At 34.2% G+C, this 20,588-nt stretch overlaps 1 pseudogene; it reads left to right on the forward strand.

Annotated features, from left to right (window-relative positions):
• Positions 1 to 7,091: 7,091 nt before the first annotated feature.
• LOC125873536 (uncharacterized) lies at positions 7,092 to 19,617 on the forward strand (annotated as a pseudogene).
• Positions 19,618 to 20,588: the final 971 nt, after the last annotated feature.

The following is a 20,588-nucleotide window of genomic DNA, read 5'->3' on the forward strand; positions in this document are numbered from 1 at the left end:
CTACAAGTGCCATCTACGACCTGTCCAAATTCACACGGCTCGTCCTAGCTACCGATAGGCCAAACTTCAAAAACATAGGATTCCAAAATCCTACCCAATGTCTACAAGACCCTTTCTACGACCCATAGGAAGCTCTACGACCCACCCGTAGGTCGATCCGTAGCATCAGATTCATGCAATATCTTTTTTCTGAACTTCTCCAATTCAACTCAACTTTCAATTTTCGAGGTGCTACAATATCTCTCCATTGAGAACATTCGTCCTCGAAAGAGACTCAAGCTAGCATGGATAGAGTAAGAGAGAAACTAACAACCCAACATGAATGCAAACCTCATCATATGCACATAAACATGGAGAATCCAAGCTAAACCATAACATCAAAATCGATTTTTTTTATGAACATGCATATATGTAAATACAAGAATGACTAAAACACATGAATCCAAAAAAATGAACCATGAGGGACTAAGACCTCAATCTAGAATAAGAGTAGAGGAAAACAGATGAGGATATCTGGATATCATATCCGCTTCGGCCTCCCAAGTATCACCCTTAAAGAATTGATTCTTCCAAACAACCGTCACATAAGCAACTTCCTTGTTTTTTTAACTTCCGAACTTGTCAATTTAGAATCTCATCCGGAACCCCTTCATAAGAAAATTTTCTTTAAATCCCAAACCTTCTAAAGATACAATGGATGTCGAATCTCCAACACACTTCTTCAACAAAGAGACATAGAATACCAGATGTACCGATGCTAAATCATTAGAAAACTTAATAAGCAACCTTGCCAATACGCCTCAAAATTATGGGCCCACATGGCAAAGACTAAGCTTCCCTTTCTATCCAAATATCATTACACCCTTCATGGTTGAAATTTTCAAGTAGACCCAATAATCAACATTGAGTTCAAGCTCTCTTTTCTAACATCGACATAAGACTTTTGCTGTCTTTGAGCCATTTACAACCTTTCATGAATGAGTCGAACCTTTTCCATTGACTCATATACCAACTCGAGCCCTATCAAATGGACCTCACTAACTTCAAACCAACAATTAGGAGACCTACACCTACTACCATAAAGAGCCTCAAAGGGAGCCATTCTAATACTAGAATGATAGTTATTATTATAAGAAAACTCGAGAGGCAAATGGTCATCCCAATTACATTTAAAATCAATCATGCAAGCTATTAACATATCTTTTGAGGTTTAATTAATATGCTCGAATTTTCCATCGGTTTGAGGGTGGAAAATCGTACTAAGTTTCCCTTGGGTACCGAGGCCTTTATGAAATGACTTCGAAAATTGAGATGTGAACTGAGTGTCACGATCTGAGATAATAGAAAAGGGCACTCCACGCAACCTTACAATTTCCCTAATATAAAATTTAGTGTATTCTTCCATTGAAAATAAAGTCTTAATGGGAAGAAAGTGAGTCAATTTTGTCATTCGGTCCATAATAATCCAAATCGAACCAAACTAATGACGAGTACGAGGTGAACTCATAATGAAGTCCATATTCAAGTCTTCCTACTTTTAGGGATACTAATGGTTTGAGCCAAGCCACTCGATTTCTGATGCTCAACTTTCACTTATTGACAATCCAGACTTAGCCATAAATTTCACAATATCCCTCTTCATTTCATTCCACCAATAGGCTTCACACAAATCACGGTGCATATTGGTGGCTCTCGGGTGAATAGAATACTGAGAACAATGAGCATTTGTCAAAATTTGATTTCTCAACTCATCACATTCGGAACACATAACCGACCTTGATATCGAAGGACTCCATCCCCCTCTTTGGAGAAAGCCTCAATGACCTTTTTGGAAACTGACTTCTTCAACTCAACTAACACCGGATCAAGATCTTGCTTAGCCTTCACATTTGATACAAAAGATTATTCGGAACCTTTCAGAATAACCACACCACCTTCATTAGAGTCAACCAACCGAACACCCAATCGGTCTAATATATGAACATCACGAACTAACTCATTGTCATCCTCAACATGAGCAACATTTCTCATTGATAGTTGACTGAGAGCATTCACCACCACATTTCCTGACATGGATGATCTAGGACACTCATGTCGTAATCCTTTAATAACTCAAGCCCTCTTCTTTGGGGAAGATTCAAACACTTTTGATTCAACACATATTTCAAGCTTTTGTGATCGGTAAACACATATACATGAATAACATATAAGTAATGCCTCCAAATCTTTAGAGCAAGCACTACCGCCGCTAATTCCAAATCGTGAGTTAGATAATTCTTTTCATGCACCTTCAATTGCCTTGAAGCATAAGTGATAACTTTCCCATGTTGTATCAAAACACAACCCAGACCAATTCGTGAGGCATCACAATAAACCACAAAACCATTCGATCCTTCAGGTAATGCCAAAATTGGGGCCGAAGTGAGTCTATCTTTCAACTCTTAGAAACCCTTCTCACACACTTTCGACCATAGAAATTTCACTTTCTTTTGAGTCAATGTCGTTAAAGGAGAAAAAATAGAGGAAAATCCTTCCACAAAACCTTCTATAGTAACCGGCCAAACTCAAGAAACTCCGCATATCTAAAGCGGATAAGGGTCTAGGTCAATTTTTAACTGTCTCAATTTTCTTAGGATTGACTTGAATACCTTCACTGGAGATAATATAGCCAAGGAAAACAACGGACCTCAACCAAAATTCACACTTTCTAAACTTAGCATACAATTCTCAATCCTTGAGAATTAGTTGCACAATCCTCAAATGCTCAACATGTGCATCCTCATTTTGGGAGTAAATCAAAATATCATCGATAAACACAATCACAAACATATCGAGATATTTCTTGAAGACCCTATTCGTCAAATTCGTAAATGCCGCCGGGGGATTAGTCAAACCAAAAAACATCACAAAAAACACATAATGACTCTACCGGGTTCAAAAATCCATCTTCAAAATGTCATTTTACTTCACCCTTAATTGGCGATAACCCGACTGAAGGTCACTCTTAGTAAAGTAACTCTCTTCTTAGAGTTTATCAATCAAGTCATCAATCCTTGGAATAGGATACTTATTTTTAATGGTAATTTTATTCAATTGTAGATAGTCAATGCACATCCGGAGGGGACCATCCTTCTTTCGAACAAACAGAAACCAGAGCACCCCATGGAGAGATACTTGGTCTAATTAAACCCTTATCCAACAAATCTTTCAATTGATCCTTTAAATCCTTAAATTCCTTCGGTGCCATACGATAAGAGGAAAAGAAATAGGTTGCGTATCTAGGAGAAGTTCAATATCGAAGTTTATTTTCCTTTCAGAAGGAATACCAGAAAAATCATTGGAAAACACTTCCAGAAACTCATTTACTATCAGAACTAACTCAAGAGTAGGGATTTCAGAATCTATATCCCTAACCCAAACAAGATGATAGATGCAACCCTTAAAAATCATCTTTCTAGCCTTTAGGCGAGATATAAAAAGACCCTTAAGAACATAATTTCCCTGTTCTCATAATATAACAGGTTCATTCGAAACCTTGAATGTGATCAATCAGGTCCTAAAATCTATGTAAGAATAACATACATGAAGCCAATCCATCACAAGAATAACATCAAAATCTAACATATGAAGCTCAACAAGATCAACATGAGTGACTCTATGAGAAATGGAAATATGATATTTCCTATAATATCTTTTACCAACAACAAAATAACCAACAAGAGTAGAGACATGAAAGGGATTAGAAAGGGTTTCGGGACCAACACCAAATCTCATGGACACATAAGGACTAACAAATGATAACTTAGCACTTAGATCAATCAAGGCATACACATCAATATGAAAGACTTTCAACATACCGGTCACAGCATTCGAAGAATCCTCGTGATCCTATCGAGTCTGAAGAGCATAGAATATACTATGATGATCGAGGATCACCCAAACCAGAACCACTGGCTGAGCTTGCCTACCATCCTTACCTTTACTAGCTTGCAACAAACAATCCTTCACTTTATGACCACTTTTTCCACAACCAAAGAAACCATCCGTACTGGCTTAACATTTGCCATCGTGTTTTTTACTACACCTAGTGCAAGTAGTTATAGAAAATCCACTACCATTACCTCCTTGAGGTTTATGGTTAGACACCCTAACTTTGTTAAACTTAGAGGTCGGAGCATTAGAAGAACCTTGACCGAAAAACCTTTGCTGGAATTGAGGACGCCCATGTCCACCAGACCTAGAATGAGAAAAATCACCATCATCGGTCCTTGCCCTCTTGGACTCACTTTCCCTTTTCTTGAGCTTTTCCTCTTTGATTTTTTGGCCATGTATCATCAAACGGGAGATATCCATCTCCTTAATCAACATAACGGTACGACACTCTTTGACAACCAATTCGGACACACTTGACACAAACTTATTACTCATTTTTGCCCTAGAGTCGGCAACCATAGTTGGATCATACTTAGCCAATTGAGTGAATTCCAAAGCATAATCCTTCACACTCATATTCCCTTGTTGGAGGGTAATGAACTCAAGCACTTTTTCTTCTCTCATTTCAAAAGGAAATCAACTATCAAGAAAAGCTATTTGAATTTCTCCCAATCAAAAGGACTCACGTCAACCCCCTTTTCTTCCTTCCATTGGTTGAACCAAACTTGAGAAACACCCTTGAGTTAGTAAGTGACTAATTCAACCTTCTTCATTGTAGACAATCCCATAATTCCCACTATCGTATACACCTCATCAATGAATTCTTGAGGATCCTCATCCACTTTTGACCCATGAAACTCTGAATGATTTATCCTAGTGAAATTCCTTATCCTTGTTATTGTCGTACCCACATTTGGGTTAATAGGAACATCAACTTCCCTATTTTCTTGGGCCATCATAGCTTGAGCAAACACTTGAAAAGTGGCTTGGGATTTAAAATGAGTCACTTTCTTAGCCAAATGATTGGATGGAACTTGAGGAACCTCAGGCTCAACATTCTCACTTGCATTCCTTCCCACATAAGTTCTTCAAGTGGCTATCTCCTTAAAAGCATCGAGCAAGATTTAGGAGAAGGATCTTTATAGAGATAGACTCTATGGTACGTATTTGAAGTAATAAAAAATTGAAGTTTCCTAAACGCTTTGTAGCCTCCTATTCATAAATGTAGCACGCTTCACACTCATGAACAAGACTCTACTATAAGAGGTTTTTCAGACATTCCTAGGACCTTTTCTAAAACCTTGTGCTCTGAATACCAAGTATTTTATGACCCACAGTACACCCTAGACGTGACATAGTGCATAAGACCCAAAGAGGCCCTACACAATACACTTGACATACATACAACATAACATAATAGACAAAAGTAGAAAATCTTAGAAAATGAAAGAGTTTGGCGTAAAAATGGAAGTCTGCACGGTCTTGACAAGCCAATCAAATACATCAAAAGACGTAGTCATGACGTAACCCATACACCACATACAACATCTAAAAACTAAATAGAGGAAAACAAATTAAAATGACATGATCCTCGGATCATGAGGACTCACCAAGTCTTCAACGATCAAGCATTCGATCACTAGCCAAGATTGGGAAGAGGAGAAGCGCCGACCCTACATTATGAGACAATGTAGAAACAAGTATGCATTAGTACATGGAATATACTAAGTATGAGGGATATGCATAAGAATGTAAAACATGATCATAAGAAGACATAAAGGAAAACATGGTACGCATGACCAAGCTAAAACATAGTAAAAACCTTTAAAGAGGAATCATAATTCATTAATATGGTCAATACATCTTAAAACATAGTAGAAGCTTAGCAAAACCTTTAAAGTAACTTTAGTTTGTTTTGTGAGATATTAGCTTTAACCGAAAAAAGACCATCCAAGCTATAACATGGAATCCGATGTAACTCCCACAACGAGAAGGGAGAGTCTACTTTCCAAGGTAGAGCTTAATTTCATGATTCATATATTATTTATGGATCCACTAGCTAGGTCATTTAAGACGATCCTACATGGATACGTACTTTGGAACTAGAGGTTGCTACTAAAGACTATCCTATTTGAACCTCCACCTCAAAATTCTCTCGGTGCTAAGTTAAATCCCAATGGAATATTCGCTTTCACAAACATAACATCATACGTAGAAAAACACAATTAAATTCTTAAATCATCATGGAATAGCTCCTTAAATCATATATCATGCATGTGTGAGAAAATCTTTCACCAACCATGATTCCTTAACATGTGAGGAAACCTTTCACAATTTTATTGATGCTTATTTTTAAAAAAGCCTTTAGATCATAAAACGTCTTTTCATAAATCATGCATAGACTTTCAATAAATCAACATTCATAAAATCATAGCTTTCTTCATAAACTCATATCTTCATAAATTCATAGTCAAAATCATGAATGAAACATGTGTTCATATGAAATCAACTAGAAAACATGTAATACTCAAATTATTCATAAGAAGAATAAAATCAAATAATTGAATCATAACAATGAAGACCAATGGAGAACTTGATGAAATCCTAACCAATTTTGATGAACTTGAATTTGGAGAATTGAGATCTTTTGGGACTTAATGGGTGAATAGAACTCATTGATGAATTCCCACATACCATGATGACAAATCTCAAAATCAAAGGAGGAAAAAGGAGACTTGAAGCTTGAACACTAGTTTTTTTCCTTTAAGCTTGAGAGAATTTAGAGGGGATGAACTTGGATGGAATTTGGAAATTTGAGAGAATGAAAAGGTTTAGGTAGAATTAGGAGTTGAAATGTATTTATAGATCTTAGAATTAGGGTCAAAACAACATTGTAAAGGTAATAAATTCATAGGAAAAGATCCAAATACCTTTAAAATTAACTATCACATGACTTCTATGATTTGGACCTAGGTCCATAAGACTTCCTACAACCCATACTAGTCAAGAACTATAATACCCTATATGTACATAAGGACAATTATGTCTTTTGTTTGAAAAAAATAAGGAAGAAAGAAAAAGTAAGGGATCAGATTATTAAAAATAGAAAAAAATAAAAAATAAAGAGGGCTTTAGCCCATTATACATACAGGGAAAGGGTTTTACCCTTTCAATATTCCCTCACCACTTTGAAAAAAATAGAAAAATAAAACGAACGCTAGCTGCTGCGTTTCTTTTCCAGCGAAGGAGCAAGGAAGAGAATAAAGAGTTGAAGGGTTAGACTGTGAGGGGTGTAGGATGAGAAAGAGGTTTGAGGTAAATCTTTGTTTCCTTGGGGGATGGAAATTTTATTGCTAGAGAATATAGAATTAGATGAATCAGATAGATAAATTAGATGAAGTTATAGCTTATTACTCCAACTGAATTATTCATGGCGTGAACATATATGGTTCATAAAATTGGTGGGAAACCAAGAAGTCCAAAAGAGGTTGGGTATTCTGAATTTGGCATGAAATAGCCTAAATGAAGGAGTTAATACAAAATTGTTATGAATGTGTTTGTAGTTTGACCAAAGGAATTCATACGGACCATTCGAGTGATGAGCTTGGTATTTCAACACGAGTACTGTGAGTAGTAATTTTACCATAATTTGTGTTTTATAACTTTCATGATTTATACATGGTTTATAAAGTGAATGATTTACCGAAATGCTCTGAACTTGCATATGAGACAAGTCTTTTACTTGATATGCTATCAAATGAGTTATTTGAGATGAACTCATTTTTCTAAGGCATGTTTATAGATACTTGAGATATGATTACCGTTATCGTAAGAGTTTAACATTCACTTGAGAAATAGTATTTTGATATATGTTTTTTATTAAAGTTTTATATACTATGATTTGATAAGAACTTAAATGTCTTATAACATTTTTAAATGTTTCTATTGATAAAAGGGAGTAGACCTTGATGGATCCTGTAGCTAACGGCAGGTTCATTAGACTTGGTGAACCTAGTAGTTACAGACTACCGATAAAGCTCTTGCTAGTGGGAAGGTAGAACCAGTGGCGAATTTACAGCCAAAAAATAGGGCACCCGCACCCGTGGTCTCTTCGTAAAATTAGATATTTTATATGTATATTTTTTAAGATTTTGTATAATATTATATTCTTGCACCCGTACTACAAGAAGTCTAAATGGTCCACATGGTTAAATGTTGAGCTTTTGACCTAGAGGATTAAGGATCAATTCTCACATCAATACATTTTACTTGGTGCACCCATGTTCGAAAAATCCTAGATTCGCCTCTAGGTAGAACTATGATACCGTAACCAATATCCCTTGAGTAGGGATCTAGCTATATGAATATTTAACTATTTTATGAGGAGTTCACCATTATTGGCTACTTGTTAAAGAGAAGGTTACACTAATTACATGATTCATCCTTGGAAACCTCCTAGCTATAAGATTGATATGAAAGTATTTTTCTAAGTTTATTTCTAAAAGTTCACATTGATTTTGTTTACATGAAACAAATAAGATTGAATATTGTTACCGTTTCTGAAAGGGCATCGATTTCATCATTTTGATTATTAAACTAACATGTTTTTTGACTTTTCCCTAATTAAAATAGTTGTGGTTAAGTATTATTATTCACTGAGCTAGCATCTCACTCTTTGCTAAATGTTTTTACAAAGAGCTTAGGTGACATTGGAGAAGATCTCATTAATTAGAGAGTGTGGACTGATAGTATCTGGTGAGCCTCGCATTGCTTCGCGCGGCAAGAGACAGACTGATAGTATTTGGTGAGCCTCGCATTGCTTCGCGTGGCAAGAGACATATTGAATTGCTTTGATTTTTTTTTTTTTAAAAACTCTAGAGTCGCTCCATTTGTCATTCCTTTTATTTGAGTCATGATTATTCCTTCGTATTGTAGTCCAATGACTAGTTTTGAACTTATTTTGTTGTATTTTGGGATGAATTGGTATTATTGCTTGGTAATTAGATCATCGATGAATATTATGTCTTGGCCTATAGTTCTTATTAGTTGTGTTGTGGATTTCTAAGATAGGGAAAATTCAAGATAGGCCTAGAAACAAAGGAAACTCTGTTCGATTTTCTATAGAATTCTGGTAAGGCTTGCTTTGGGATTCTCCCCCTTAGCGTCGGTCACGTTCCTAAATTGGGTCTTGACAAAGTTGGTATCAGAATTTAGGTTATTCCCTTGACTTATCGAGCATACGTTAGTAGTAGAATCTCAATTATGGTTACGTTGTTGTCCATTTGTATAATCGTGATTCTGCAAAGACGTGATAGGATGTGTCTGTCTTTCTGTCTCATTCCTCTTTATGTGTGCGACTCATAAGGTCAACTATATGAATCTAACATTGTTTATCTTTCCATAACACATTTTGAATTTAGTCACCCAATAACAAGAATAGTCCAAAGGTTTGGAGTCTTCAATGGTCACCGTGTAAACATCTATCTCTTCCAATTAAGGGGAGCTTACTGAAGTAGTTGAAAAGGCCAAGAAAGAGGTCATTATGCCACTTTGAGGGATTTTGTGCACATATGTGAAATGTAATATATATCTCGTCTGGAAAGAGCACTACTCTATCACTTTAACAATATGAGAATGTTACTGTTAAGACACTTATGTTCCTGTAATGATTTAGAGATATTAATGGACATAATGAATGGAGTCAGGCACCAAATAGGTCCCAAGACCATCTTCAAGCAACTACAAAGATTCAAACTTTCAAAAAAAGTATGCTTAGGAGTTTCTAAAGATGAAACCTCCTAGATTCGTAGGTTCTAACAACTCAAAAATCCTTAGAGATTTTCGGTAAAGATTCTTGGGGTGAAATACTTAAAGCTTTATGAGCTCTAGCATGTTCCAACAAGAGTACTGTAAATTTGGCAATGTTCCGACGATGCATGACTAATTACATGACATGATATTATACTAATCAAGATACTAGTAGGGGAACACCAACAAATTGAGGCGATTCCCTAAGTTATTTATGATTTTTTTTCCTTCTAGACCGTTAAAAGTGAGTAACTTGATAATAGGCTTAAGAAATTAGTTCAAAAAGATGGATTGAATTGATATATTACTCTAGATTTTTCGATTGACTAGAGTTTTTTAAGATTTAGAGATTTGTTGGAAGGTTGGTTAGCCCCTTTAAAAACCTTTTATATGAAGACGTTAGCGTACTTTGAGGTAGTTGACATTGCTCAAATTATTGGAAATATATAACGTGAATAGTGAACGATCAAACATTCATTCAAAAGACCAAAACTAAGAACCTGCTATGGGAATCTTACTAAAGAGTTCAAAATTATGAATTTTACTGGTTCCTACTCCCGTGGGATATTTTTCTTTTGTTGGAATTTTACTAAAGAGTTGAAAATTATGAATCTTTCAGTGCCAATGTTTAAATTATATCCAAGTCTATTCTCATAGCTATAATGAACAGAAGGATCATCTCTGGATGGTATTTCAAAAATGGCAAGAATATCAACTTTATGTCGAGTTTTGTAATTGTAAATTAGTGTATCAATGTGTACTGAAAAGATAGAATCACTTGACATTGTACTATAAATGTTTGGTGGAGTAGTTCTAAAGAATTGTTGCGTTACTGACCAAGTTATAAAAAGAAAAGAAACAAATTTCAGTAGATGTTGGAATGTGAGTAGAGCTTTATAAGCTCAAGACATATTGACCATCATACCAGTGATAGTGCTATTCTTAGCATTGGAGCATTCATGGTGCTTTGTGATGCTTTAAGGATGGAATTAGAATATGTTATTATATAAAATGGTCGTGTAATAGCTTATGTTTTGAGGAAACTAAATTGGTGGGAGCAGAACTATTCCACTCATAATTTGAAGATAATGGTAGAGGTTTAGATGTGCTATTTATACCATGAAACCGATGAAATTTTTATAGACTACAAGAGCTTTGTATTTATGTTCAAGTAGAAAGATTTGATTCTTCAATCTACACCACCAAAGGAAACTACTCGATGACCGTTAAATTCACTATTCAGTGTCATCTGGAAAATGACCACGTTAAGGCAGATGCATTGAGAAGCAAATCCATGAGCTAATTGACATATAACTCTTGCAAATATACTTTTCACCTAAGATATGCATACACTCAAGGATATGGGTATCAAATTAGTGTGAGAAACTCAGATATTTTTAGCTTATGTTTAGGCTAAGTCTTTATTGGTAGAACCCATTGAGGTCACCTAAAATACAAGGATGGAAATTTTGTGAATACTGAAATAAGGTTCTTGTGAGTAAAGACAAGAATATGAGTATTAACAATATGCTGCTTTTGGAGTAAGTGGTTGATTGTGATAATCGAACATAGATGGTGAGAGAGAGATTATTCTTGAGGAACCCACAACTTTAAATACATTGTAGATTCTGGATCCACTAAGGCATATCATTACCTGAGTGATTGTAATGGTGAGAATATATAAACAAATATATTGCTTACTTTACTTCTAGTTGGTTGGCCTGTGAACTTGTTAAAGATTAGTATAAGCAACATACAAGACTATTACTGTAGTTTGAGGTTCAGGAGGTAAATTGGAAAGAGCTACTATTGATTTTATGACCGGGTTATAACCACAAACACTTGGAGGTTATGACCCTATGTGGGTATTTGTAGATCGAATTACAAAGTCAACACACTTCTTGCTATTCAAAACTAGATAAATGGAGAAACATCTGCAAAAATTTACATGACCAAAATTATTTGACTCCATGAGTTTAAGTGTCCATCATATTTGACAGAGTATTACTGTTTACTTCCTGTTGTTGTGAATTTTCCATGAAATATTGGGTACATGAATAGATTTTACCACTACATTTGATTCGTAAACAAACGGGCAGTCTGAGCGTACTGTATAAATATTAGAGGATGTGTTATGAGCTTGTATTCTTGATTTTAAGTGTAGTTGGGATATTTACTTACCAATAGCCGATGTTGCGTACAATAATAACTTTTAGTCAAGCTTTTAGAGGTCTCTATAAGAAGCCTAGTATGCTAGAAGATGTCATTCTCCATCAAATGGTTCAAAGTTGATGTGGCTAATATATTTGAATTTGGGACTACCTAAACTTGTTACAGGAAGCTAGGGACAAGGTTCAATTAATCAGACAAAAGCTGCTCACAATTCAAGTAGGTGGAAGTCTTATACATATAAGAGGAAATGGAATTTAGTGCATAGTTGGGGACCAAATCTTCCTAAGAGTCCCTTAGCAAATGAAGTGAAGTGATTCGAAAAAAAAAGAGAGGAGGAAAATTGAGCTCAAAATTTATAAGATCATATAAAAGCTTCTTGGCCCTATGAGAGAGTGGTGTTGTGTCATTTAGCATTTCCTTTTGTGATGTATTTAACTTGCCCAGTATGTCGTGTGTGCTAAGAAAATGTATGTCACTCTTCTCATGTGCTTGAAGCACAAACTATACAACTTGAGGAGAAGTGGACTTATGTCGAAGAACCAGTGGCTACTATTGACAAACAAGTAAAAAAGGTTAGGATCAAAATTTATCCATAAAAGTCTTGTAGAAAAACCACACAATTAAAGAAGTTACTTGAGAGTTGGAAAATGATATGCGAGTCAAGTATCCTCTCTTGTTTCAGCCTACAGGTACAAACTTCTTTAAATTCGGGGACATAATTTCTTAAGGTGGGTAGAATGTAATACCCTATATGTACAATTTAGCTTGAAAAGAAAAAAAGTGGAGTAGAAGTTAAGTTTCTATTGAATTGAGTAAGATCCTTTTGAATAGAAGATGCCCATGAAAAAGAAGTTTTTAGAGGAAGATAAAAAATATGCGGATTGCCCTATTGATTAACCTCTGAAGCGGAAGAGAAGAGAAAGCGGTAAAAATAAGGACAATTATGTCTTTTCTTTGAAAAAAAAGGAAGAAAGAAAGAGTAAGGGACTAGATTATTAAAAATAGAAAAAAATTAAAAGAAAGAGGGCTTTAGCCCATTATACGTACAGGGGAAGGGTTTTACCCTTTCAATATTCCTTCACCACTTTGAAGAAGTAAGAAAAAGGAAACGAACACTAGATGTTGCATTTCTTTTCCATCGAAGGAGAAAGGACGAGAAGAAAGAGTTGAAGGGTGGGACTATGAGGGGCATAGGAGGAGAAAGAGGTATGAGGTAAATCTTTGTTTTCTTTCTTCTTCAACAGATCTTCTAAGACTCCTAGTCTAGGTAGTTTACTTTGGGGGATGGAAATTTTATTACTACAGATATATAATTAGATGAATAGGATGGATAAATTAGATGAAGTTAATAGCTTATTGCTCCAATTGAATTACTCATTGCTCGAATATTCACGGTTCATCAAGTTGGTGGGCAATCAAGAAGTCCAAAAGGGGCTGGGTATTCTGAATTTAGCATGAAATAGCCTAAATGAAGGAGTTAACACAAAATTGTTATAAATGTGTTTATAGTTTGACCAAACAAATTCATACGGACCATTCGAGTGACGAGCTTGGTATGTCAAGACGAGTACTGTGAGTAGTAATCTTGCCATAATTTATGTTTTATAACTTTCATGATTTATACATGGTTTATAATGTAAATGATTTACTGAAATGATTTGAACTTGCATATGGTACAAGTCTTTTATTTGATATGATACCGAAATAGTTATTTGAGATGAACTCATTTTTATAAGGCATGTTTATTGGTACTTGAGATATGATTACCGTTATCAAAAGAGTTTAACATTTACTTGAGAAATACTATTTTGACGTATGTTTTTTTATTATAGTTTTATATACTATGATTTGATAAGAACTTAAATGTCTTATAACATTTTGAAATGTTTTTATTGTTTACAAAGAAAAGTATAAATGAGAGTAGACCTTGATGGATCCCGTAGCTAACGATAGGTTCGTTAGACCTAGTGCACCTTGTAGTTATAGATTACTGATAAAGCCCTTGCTAATGAAAATGTAGAACCAGCATATCGTTACGAATATCGCTCGAGTAGGGATCTACCAATATGAATATTTAACTCCTTTATGAGGAGTTCACAGTTATTGGTTACTTCTTAAAGATAAGGCCACAATGATTACATGATTCATCCTTGGAAACCTCCCAAATATAAGATTGATATGAAAGTGTTTTTCTAAGTTTATTTCTAAAAGTTCACATTGATTTTGCTTACAGGAGACAAATAAGATTAAATATTGTTACCGTTTCTGAAAGGGCATTGATTTCATCATTTTGATTATTATACTAGCGTGTTTTCTGACTTGTTCCCTCAATAAAATGGTTGTGGTTAAGTATTATTACTCACTGAGCTAGTGTCTCACTCCTCACTAAATGTTTTTACAGAGAACTTAGGTGACATTAGAGAAGATCTCATTAATTCGAGAGTGTGGATTGATAATATCCGGTGAGCCTTGCATTGCTTCGCGTGGCAGACATATTGAATTGCTATGATTTATTTTATTTTTTAAAAACTCTTAGAGTCGCTCCATTTGTCATTTCTTTTATTTGAGTCATGATTATTCCTTCATATTGTAGTCCAATGACTAGTTTTGAACTTCTTTTTCGTATTTTGGAGATGAATTAGTATTATTGCGTGGAAATTAGATCATCGATGGATATTATATCTTGGATTATAGTTGATATTAGTTGTGTTGTTGATTGAGACAGGAAAAATTCAGGATATGCCTAGAAACAAAAGAAATTCTGTCCGATTTTCTGTAGAATTCTAGTAAGGCTTGATTTGGGATTCTCCCCCTTAGCGCCGGTCACGTTCCTATATTGGGTCGTGATAACCACCGATTTTCAGTGAATATCACGCTTAATTGTTTGCCTGATTTGGCAATGAAGATCAATGATTGAAGGTCAAAAGTGTTCATAATGCCACTTTCAACTATTGTAAAAGTACAAGTTCATTTTCTTGAATTATCCATGTGTGGTCTTACAAAAAGGAAACACCACACCTTTTATCTTATAGTGTCGAAATGACATTACATTGTGGATGTTGGTTTCATAAACACCAATAGTGGAATAATAATTATATGGAAGTACTAACTTGATAAATAAATTGATGCCAAACACTAGTGTAGAAAATTGGATTTAGGTAGTTACGTTGTATGTGTAAACAATAGTTTTATTTTTTGCGTTTCCAAGACAATACACACTACTCGCTTTTGAATTCAATTAATCCTGATTTGCGGTGAGAACTATACTTCGGGGGTAAAATTGTTCTTTATGAAAAATGATTTAATTCATAATGCTCGAATATCTGTTTAACATTAGAGAAAAATTTACCATCATTATAATTTTATGAGTAGATAATTGTTATTATTATTCATGTTCCAATAATATATTGAGGTGAAATATTTCATTCAAAAAGCTCTGATAGGATACACCAATTTCACTTTCTAATTAAAGTTGACGTGGCTAAGTTTTGTTGGGAATATATACTATTAACTATGTGTATAGATACAATATTTATTATAGAATAATTATTTATTCATTTTTAATAGATCATATATTCATTTATGGTGTCCATTTTTTTTGAAACATGTAACTTTGTATATTACTACAACAATACATAGCTAGTACTAAGCCATATTTACAATGAGATCATCAAATCCAGCTATCTGATCCTAAACTGAGTCTAGTACATCAATTAGGGAGATAGTGTCAGTGCAGTATAATTGATTACACCAAAAACACAGTAGCAACAAGCAATTAAGCTTGACTTTTTCCATACTATTTTCTGTACTATAACAACATCTGGAATTCCTCTCCTTCCATATTACCCACCAAATGCTAGTAGAGACAATTCTCCATCTCTCTCTGCTCTTAGACTGCATTCCAGCTTCTTCCCAACTCTGAATGGTTTCAGTGATCTTGCTTGGCATGACCCATGAAACGCCCTTGAGATTTAGGAATAGTCTCCAGAGTTTGCTAGTTACTCTACAGTGTAGAAAAAGATGGTTAACTGTCTCAACAGTTTCCCCATAAAATAGGCACCTTGAGCACAATGGAATCCCTCTCTTCATTAGGTTGTCTTGGGTCAAAACTGCTTCCTTGACCAATAACCACACAAAACATGACACTTTGAGGGGTATTTTGGATTTCCATATTCCTTTCCAAGGCCAGTTACTTGTCAACTGGTAGGAGTTGTTCAACCAGTTATAAGCACAATTCACCTTGAAAATACCTTTTTTGTTGCTCTTCCACCATAAAGTATCTTGACCACCTTCCAATCCATTGAGTGGACCAATGGTGTTGTAAACATCAGTAACTCTCTGGATCTCCCAATCATTTAAGTGTCTTCTAAAAATGAAGTTCCACCCTTGGGAAGACCAGTGATCACCTATGGACTTGTGTTGCTGTGACACTAAGGTACTAATATCTGGAAACAAATTTTCTAGCCTGCCTCATGCCATACATCCATCCAGAAGTCAATTCTTTCCCCATTTGCCACTTTGATCCTTGTATTTTTTTTGAAATCATCCCACAAGGATCTAATGGACCTCCATACACTTACTCCATAAGGTGTAGTAACAGTTTTGGTCATTCAACAATCTTGCCCTTCATACTTTGGTCATTCAGCAATCTTGCCCTTCATACTTTGCACTAATGACTTCCTTCCAGTAGGATTGATTTTCATTGCAAAACCTCCACGACCATTTCATTCTGAGAGCCTTGTTCTAATTATCATTTTGATTTATTAAAAGGTGAGATTCTAAGATAGGTCAATATGCCTGGTAGATTTGATGATGATAATGCATATTGGTGAAAGAATAAGTTAGTTGATGGAATCCATGTCTCGATATAGAGATTGATGATATGCCTTTTTGAGAAGCTTATAAATTTTCATCGTGTCAAACTTTATAAGTGGATTTATGAATCCGACACATGAAATAAGTTAAGCAGTGCTCTAAAGGAAATTGATCATTGAATTAAATTCGTCAGTATTTTAATTAATTGATTAGTATCTGTAATCTTAACATGGAGAATTACATGTGTTTAATAGAGAATTTCGAAATATAAATAGAGGAGTGAAATTACGAATTTCTAGTGGAATGATTTGTAAGTTGTTATGGTAAGAATAATTCAAATTAATTAATTGGAATTATTTCCATTATAGGAAGACTTAGTAATTAATTTCGTGGTCCTTATTATGCCCACATTTGACTAGAACTAAGAATCTATTCTAAGGGGAAAAGGGAGAAGTATGTGTTTTCTCTATTCTAAGGAAATGGAGAAGTATGTGTCTTTCTCTATTCTAAGGAAAGGGAGAAGTATGTGTCTTTCTCTATTCTAAGAAAAGGGAGAAGTACATGACTTTTTATATTCGAAGGTGTAACACCCCGAAATTTTTTTGAGCTAAGACTCAAACCATTCTTTGCTGTGAATGAGATTTTACCGAGAAATTTAAATTTTCTTAAGTGTTAAGGTCACTAGATGTAGCACCTTGAGTTCTAAAAAGAACTAAAGAGAATCCATTCAAGTCATTTGTAAGTTCTTTTAAGTTTTGGGTCAACTTCAAACGACCGTAACTTTTAGCACAGTATGAGTTAAGTGAACCATAAAATACCTTGTCCGACTCTTCCACCTTGTTCACTATACAAAAAAGCATATCCTTGGTCCAAAAGCTTTCAGGATCAGCCCTTGGTTCCTTAGGCTTTTGACATTCATGAGGAGGCACATACCAATCTTTGTCCCCATCTCTAAATATCCGTGCATCACTCTAAAGCCTTCATTGCTGCATATCAACATATTAACATCAGTTATGAGCGTAAAGCAGGCATTGAGGACACTAAATCCTTGAATAATAAATTCTAAATAAGTCAAAATCCTCAACTCATCTGACCTTCTTAAACCTCAAGATGGGATGAGTCAACATCGAGGTGCCAAATGACTCCGCCAATAGGACTTCTTGGAAGTCATCAGCATGTTATCCCCGATGAACCTTTGATCCATTGAGTGAGAGTCCTTCGACACGGGAGTCCTGAATTATTGGTTGATATATCCGAGCCAATTCGTATTCACACATTCAAGATTAATTGTGACTTAATTAAGAATTAAATTGGTTTTTTAGAAGGAAAAAAGAGTATAATGATGATATTACTAGATCTATTTACATTTTAATTTGAGGTTTAACATTTTTTCCATAATGAATGTTAACATTATAAGATTAGTTAATCTTTTTCACATTTTTCTTTGATGTTTAATATTTTTTCCTATAACAAATTGAGGTTGATCTGATCCGAGTACATACACATATATAAGACATTGTACTAGAAAGTTAAAGTTCTTCTGTGTGCTTAGAATACTTGCTTCTTACACCACCTTTTTTCTTCTTCTCATTTTCTCTATTGTTTTTGTGTTATTTTGTAGGAGATTTAAAGCTTTGAAAAAGATGGAGTCGAGCATGAAGCGCAGGAGATTTGCTGTTGAAGATGAAAAAGAATAAAAGGATTGCTCCTTGTAACAATCTGAGATAAAATGCTATTCCACGTTTAATTACACATATAAGTAATTATCGATATAAATTTTGAAATAAAATGGTGGGATTTGCTATCACAACCAAGATTTGAAGTTTAGGATTCAACCCTAACTCATATGATTATTTGGAATCGAAATTAATTATTTAGTAAAACATTTAACACATATATACAAAGTCGAAGGTAAAGTTATGAGGTATATGTTCAAATAAATCTATAACTGATGCTCTACATCCACCTTTGGCGGATTTAGGATTTTAGGAATATGAGTTCTAGTTTGGAATCTACCACAATCCCATTTAATCTATTCATATGTAGGGTTTGAGTGAAAGCTATAGGAGTTCAATCCGAATCCTTTGAACATGCAAAACCGAATATACAATTGCATTGTTGACGGCATGATTTTTACCTTAAAAAATTGCATTCTCTGTACTTTTGGTCTGTGCTTTAGATTTTTTTCGTTTTCTGGTGTTTATGATTGTAAACACAGTTTAAATAATGTTCTTGTGCTGAAACTGAATTCATTGAACTATAGAATATTTGCAACAATACATGTTGATAGTTGAATAAACCGTTATGGACCATAATTTGTTTTTGTTTATCCTCTTTCATATGACTATAGACGTGAAGGTCATTAAAACAGTTACTATAACAGTTAAAGAATCAGATAGTATCAGATATGTGAAATCTTTATTACAAGATGAGGAGAGAATACCAGAATGTCTTCAACTGCTATTTTCAAAAGATGTTCGCCTAACAAACGACGAACAAAAGCTAATGGATTGTGGCATTATAGAAAACTCCACTCTTCATGCTTATATCGACAATTCATTCCCGAAGGTATTTTTTGTGAAGAGAGGCTAATTGTGCAATTATAGTTTATTCAAGGACTTTCGATACTATCCAGGATGTCAAATAAAGGATTCGGGTCAAACAAGGAGTAAACTCAAAGCAATTTTCTCTTATTCATAATCGGAAGTTTCTTGAAGATGACAAAATCTTAGGTTTTTACAAATCCATAGTGGATAAACACTTCATATGGTTTCCAATCCAAGAGACAAGTTGCTTATTTCTATGGTAATGCCAACTGATGAAATTGTTAAAATAGAATTCAAGGCTGCATTAATTATTCGCGACATTAAAACAATCATCATATATCATATCATATCATATATTATTATAAGTGGGAACATCACAAATAAAAAGTTGAAATACCAAAATGCCCTTGTAAAATTAAATGAATCTATTACCATTATTAAGGTAAAAATATATATCAGATTTTCCCACTTTTAGTTATCTTTTTCTCTATTTCTTTTCATTTTATTTAATAAGAAGTCCAAAAGTCTATGTAATGTGGTAAGATCTTATAAACAGAAGTTCAAAGATCACCATTGATCTTACAATCGTTTCGAAGCCAAAATGGTGAGTCTTAATTTGAGTTTGAGCTTCTTTTTCATTTCCTCTGTTAATGTTTTGTTCAATTGTTTGAGCTTTGTTCTTAAAATTTCTCTATTAAGAACTTGTCTTCTTTTTAAATAAACTTTTCATAAGACTTTTAGGTATTTACAAATATATATTTAGTTTTGATATGAAATTGTTGGAAAATATGGGTACAACAAACAGAGTTTGGAGGCTATTTGAAGGAATTGTTTTTCCGATCGTATGAAGGGATTGTTTTACACAAGTGCAAATAAGATTAGATTTGTTGTGCACATGAAATACTTTTTTTTTATATCAAATTGAATATTACATGAGGTAAAAAAATTTCATAGTCTGTAGTGAAATATTTATGAATATTTTATTTCTCCAAATATTTTTTTTTTGTGTAAAAAAATGTGATGAACATATCTTTTGATATCTATATTTCTTGTTTAACAATGATGATTTAATTTTGACGTCGAGCAGAGTTGTTGTATATGGATACTGTGAAGTTCATGATTATTAAGATCACATTCTTTCTTCTATTTTGAATTTCCAGGTAATTGTTATTTTAATTTTAAGATTGCCTTTCTCTCTCTCTTTTTTTTTTTTCATTTTTGTTTTTTTTTTTTGTTGGAAACTTTTGAGTTCTTAGACCACGAAACTTATGTTTTTTCATATTTTCCTTTTTCCATTTATCAGTTACGTTTCTT

Source organism: Solanum stenotomum, chromosome 1, assembly GCF_019186545.1.
Source record: "Solanum stenotomum isolate F172 chromosome 1, ASM1918654v1, whole genome shotgun sequence".
Taxonomy (NCBI): domain Eukaryota; kingdom Viridiplantae; phylum Streptophyta; class Magnoliopsida; order Solanales; family Solanaceae; genus Solanum; species Solanum stenotomum.